The following is a 5,857-nucleotide window of genomic DNA, read 5'->3' on the forward strand; positions in this document are numbered from 1 at the left end:
ATCCTACAAGAAGAGTTTACAATCCTTAATATCTATGCACGCAATACACGAGCACCCAGTTACATAAAGCAAACCCTGTCTGATCTAAACAACATGATAAACAATAACACCATAATAACAGGGGATTTCAACACCCCACTGAACGAACTGGACAGAGCTTCCAAACAGAAAGTAAGCAAAGAAATAATTGACTTAATCAGAGCTCTTGAACAAAAGGGTCTGACAGATCTCTACAGAACATTCCACCCAAATAAAGCCGAATTTTCATTCTTCTCATCAGCCCATGGAACTTTCTCCAAAATTGACCACATACTAGGCCACAAATAAGACCTCAACAAATTAAGAAAAATAGAAATTATACCGTGTACCTTTTCGGACCATAGTGGCTTAAAATCAGAGTTCAATTCCAACAGAAATACTCGCCACCTCACAAAGTCATGGAAATTAAACAATCTATTGTTGACTAAATCCTGGGTCAAGGAGGAAATACAGAGGGAAATCAAGAACTTCTTCGAACTAAATGATAACAGAGGAACAAGCTATCAAAACCTGTGGAATACAGCAAAAGCATTCCTGAGAGAAAAACTAATAGCAATAAATGCTCATATCCAAAAAACAGAAAGATCAGAAACTGACAACCTAATAAATAGAATCAGGGACTTGGAAAAGGAAGAGCTAACCAACCCCAATCCAAATAGAAGAAAAGAAATAACTAAGATCAAAGCACAATTGAACGAAATTGAGAACAGGAGAACTATACTGAAGATCAACAAAACCAAAAGCTGGTTTGACCTTCTTGTACCGGATATCTAAATTTTTAGGAAGGCTTGGGAAATTTTCCTCTATTATATCCTCAAATAGCTTATCCAACCCTCATGTATTTTCTTCTTGACCCTCAGGGATGTCTATGATTCTTATGTTGGGTCTCTTGACGTAATCCCACATTTCTTGTAGTCTTTGCTCTATTTCTCTTATTTCTCTGCTCAATCTCTGTGACTGACTTATTTAATTGAGAGGTGTTATCTTCAATCCCTGAGATTCTTTCTTCAGTTGGATCTACCCTGTTCTTGAGGCTTTCAACTGTGTTTTGTAATTCCTTGAATAAATTCTTCATTTCCAGAAGTTCTGTTTGATTTTTCTTTAATATATCAATTTATTTGTGAATTTTTCTTCCAAGTCCTGGATTTTTTGTGTGTGTGGTTCTTTTTGTGTTGGTTATCCATTTTCTCTTGCATATCATTGAGTTTTTTTACAATCCATGTTCGAAGTTCTTCTGTCATTTTAGTGTTCTGAATTTGGTTAATGCCCATTGCTAGAGAGCTGGTGTTCCTCTTGGGGTTTTGCTTTCCATTTGATTCCTCATACTTCCAGAGTTCTTTCACTGATTCCTTCCCATCTGGATCAGCTGTTGCTCTTTACCTTCAGATTTTCATTTGGATAATGACACACCCTGTTTAGTCTCTTAGCCAGTAGGTGGTGTTTGTGGGTGAGATTCGACCACACCCTCTATGATGAGTCAGTAGATGCAGTAAAAGTGTGTGCAGAGTGATCTCCCTGTCAGTAGGTGGCGCTTGCTGGGAGGAGAAAGGTGCAGTGTTGTTTCAGCGTCCTGCAACCAACTCTCGTTTCTCTGGAGAAGCACTCTAGTGCCTCAGGTGGTGGGTGGGGCCCTGGGACTTCCAGGTGTGTCCTTATTCTCCACCTCAGTAGGGACAGATGGGGGAGTGAGTCTGGACAGAGCCAGTTGGGTGAGCCTGCCCTCAAGCTCCACAAATGCTGTTAGCAGAGGTCAAAGTTCTGTTCTCTGCTTCTGGGCAAAGCTGCCAGGGACGGGCTGAAATGGCCCCACTCAGCTGAAAATTCTGCATGTGGGGTTGGGGCTGTCTCAAATCTGCAGTCTGGAGCAGGTCTCGCTCCTTTCCCCCCTCCCCTATTCTGTAGTTTCTCCCAGGTCTCTGTCAGAAGGCAGGACCTCAAGTCAGCAGATTTCCCCTGGCTGTGATGCGGGCCAGGAGATTTCCTGCCCAGGATTGCAGCCTAAGCTGGACACACAGCCTTCCCATGGGAGGAGGGTTGCCCCTCAAGCATGCTGATGTGCTCTTGAAGGCACACGCACACCTCAGTAGACTCATTTACAAATATCCCTTCTGTGCCCCGGGGCAATGCGTTTGAGACCTGGGTGTACGTGATCTGGTCTGCAGACCTGTCCCCTGGACCCTGAGATCAATCCCTGACCCTGCCAGGGAGAAGAGTGCTGGTCTAAAGTCACCCACAGGGTGCCTAAGCTGGATCAATGTCACTCCAGCTCACGATTTGCCCCGCTCTCCTGGAGTCACCAGGCAAGCAGCACCTGGGAGGCCTGGTGGGTAGGGACCTCACAGTCTGAGTACCCCTCAGTCTGCTGTAGGGCCCCAAAAGGGAAGGTCCCATTCCCTGCAGATACCTCTGGGTGATGGCTAAATTGTCTCTCTCAGCAGCCACAGGTAGGGATGGGAAGGGGAGAATGAAGCAATATGGCTCCTGCCGATTGGCTCGGGTCTGTGGGCCAGGCAGTGCCCCAGGAATCCGGGAGCCTGGTGCCCTGTACGCAAGAGGCTCACCACTCACTGGCACCAGCCATCTCTGGGCTGGTGTTGGCAGGTCTCTCCAACAGCTCAGGAGCCCACCAACAGTCCGAGATGCAAGGGAGGAGAAAGTTATCTGCTACACCTACCCTTGTCGCTGGTCTCCAAGCCTCTTGGGACCTTTCTCCTTCCAGTTCTCCTCTGCAACGTCTTGCCGTGGAGTCTCCTGCAGTTTCAGGCACCCTTCCTTCTGACCCTCACCCAATCTATGTTTGTCTGCCTGTTTATTCTTTTTTTTTTTACTTTCTTCTAAAATCTGTCTTTTTTGCAGAGACATTCTGGCTGGTGGTTTTTCTCATACGCCATCTTGCCCCTCCCCCCCCCCTTTTTTTTTATTCACTCTCACTTCTGTAGCTGTGTATTTGGGATTTTGATAGAAATTACATTGAACCTGTATATCGATTACTATGTTGAGTCTTCCAGTGCATGAACACAGCACAGTAGTCCCCTCCTATCCATAGTTCGTTACCTGCAGTCAACCATAGTCCCCAAGTAGGTACGTACAGTACAAAAATACATTTTGAAAGATAGTCCACATTCACGTAACTTTTATTTCAGCATATCGTTAAAATTATTACATTTTATTATCAGTTATTATTATTAATCTCTTACTGTGCTGACTTTATAAATTAAACTTTATCATAGGTATGCATGCCTAGGGAAAAACATAGCATATGTAGGGCTCAGTACCCATCTGAGGCATCCACTAAGGGGCGTGGAACATAAACCCTGCAGTTGGGGGCACTGCTATATCTTCTTTGGTGAAGCATTTGTTTAAGTCCTTTGCTCATTTTTAATTTGGTTGATTCCTTATTGTTGTGTTTTGAGAATTCATTATATAATTTGGAAACAAAGTTCTGTGTTAGATATGAAGCTCGAAAGTATTTTCTTCTAGTTTGAGGCTTGATTTTTATTCTCTCAACATTGATTTAGCAGAGCAAAGTTTTTAATTTTGGTAAAATCCCGTTTTTCTTTTATGGATCGTGCTTTTGGTGTCATTGTAACTCTTTGCTTAACTCCAGATTATGAAGATTTTCTATGTTTTCTTCTAAAAGTTTTATAGATTTATGATGAATTTATTGACTTTTGATGAGCCAAAGAAATAAGTTACTTGATAAGAGATTTCCAACTTGATGTTGTAGTTTGTCACGTTGATTCCTCTGGACAGGAACGCATGTCTGTGAATGGCTCTTTCATCACATATAGTCAGGACCACAGTCTGTTTTCCACCATTTAAAATTCAAAAAAATCTGATAAGTTTTTTCAGGTGTGTTAGATTTCTTTGGTGACAACACCTGATCTGAACTTATGTGAGACTACTTGTAGTCTATTTATCCTTCTTAATGTGACCACTACAAATTCTGTTACAGAACTCTTCATTGCCCTTAGCAATGGGAGTTCCCACTGTTCTGTTAATGCAGAAAGGCAAAGGCAGTGGTACTATCTGACCAACAAAGTACAGAGTTCAGACTGATTGACCATCCCCAAGGAAGTGCCCTTTGTTTTACTAAAATGCCAAGCTGCATGCAGAGGTCTTTAGGAGGAAGATAAGAATGTACCATCCCATGCCAAGCTTACATGCTTCTCTCAGTGGACCCAAATAACTGCCCTTCCCTTCTGAGGTCCAGAGCTCTGGGGAAACCTCTGAAAAGTTGCTACTCTAGCTCCTCACTGTCCCTCCTCTGTAAGGAACTCTCTTCCCTGTTCACGTCCTGATGTGTGTTTCCTCCATGAGGCAAACAGACAAGTCGCACCCCTTCCCTGAGTGGGCACCACCGCCAGTCACCTTGTGGATCTCTTGCCCCTGGTAGACAGCTGGGCCATCAGGGCACACATGGCTCCACCCCACAGACCAGGTTTGGGTTCTTGACAGCAGACCCTGGCCAGAGGCTTAGTGTCTCCACATTCCACCGCTGATGAGCTCCAGCATGAGGAATTAGAGGGGAATGGCACAGGCCTGTGTCTACAGACTTCAAACACTAACAGCAGATGAAGCCTGGTGTTAGTTAAGGGCCATTTGCAGTTGTAGCTCTGTCTCAGCTGTGCTTTTTCATGTTTCACATTACCCATTCTTCCCTGCCTCCCTCTCAATACCCTGGAGACGGGTTGTGCAGGCAGACACCGTCTGAAGGTCTCAGTGGGAGAGGAGGCCTGCCTTCGGGTGGCACATGTGGTATTTTTTGGTATGGGAAGAGACTACAAGTGACCTCCCTTCAGTTGGACATCAGGCTGTTTTTCTGCCGTGGCAATGGGCAATCCTGAGCTGAGCCCTTAGCACTTTCCATCCTGGCCCCTTTCTGACCAATAGCACATTTGGTGAGTCTACAGTCTCTGCCTGGGCAATAGAGGAATTAGTTTTGCAAAGCTGGGGTTCCATGAAGGAACCTCACCTGCAAGCAGGGCCAAACCAGAAACTTACCTTTCCACGTATAGCCACTTTTCAGAGATGGAATGCCACATCTGGATGACTTTCTCCTTCCTACACCATGCATGTGGACAGCTAGATGCAGATCCCCGCTACGCACGTGGCTGGTCTGTGTCTGGAAGCTGAGCCGCCCAGGGATCAGGCTCGTATGGTCAGAGGGAGTTTGAGGTGTTCAAAAGTGTTTTCACTACACATGCTTCTCTCTTCCCTAACTGTACTATTTTCTAAAATTTTAGTGTTAAAAGTCCTTGTTGAACTACAAGGTCCCCAAGGAGAGACATCATTTTGGGAATGAATTCATAAGAAAGATACCCTCAGGCTGTGAGAGAACTGTGTTGGAAGTGGGGCAAAGGTAGCTACAGCATAAATGTGGTTCATTTTGCTGAAAAAAAAATCAATAATACTCAAAGATTTTTGTTCTATTTTGAAATTTTTGTTTTAAAAAAATCAGGATATATCATGAAAAACTTATCTGCATTTCAGTAATAGAACAGGATACTTCAAAGACTTTTGGACTTGACTTTAGGCCAATTTGGGCTATGTGCCCTGGAATGCCAGTTGCTATATCTGTCTTAGGGTGCACAAGGGGAGCACTGAGGAGACACCTTGCCTGGGCGTCTTGAGGGATGACCAGCTCAGAGGTGGGGACCCCTGGGGGCTGATGGGGACTGCAGGTAGGAAAGAGGCCCTCACAGGAGAGGGGATATTGCTCCAATAAAGCGTTAGCAAAAACATGAGAATGAGCTTGTTAAAAGCTTATCAGCTGGAGTTTGGATGTCTAGAAACCTGGCCTGAGTTCACCAGTGAA

Source organism: Propithecus coquereli, unplaced genomic scaffold, assembly GCF_000956105.1.
Source record: "Propithecus coquereli isolate 6110/MARCELLA unplaced genomic scaffold, Pcoq_1.0 Scaffold756, whole genome shotgun sequence".
Lineage (NCBI taxonomy): Eukaryota > Metazoa > Chordata > Mammalia > Primates > Indriidae > Propithecus > Propithecus coquereli.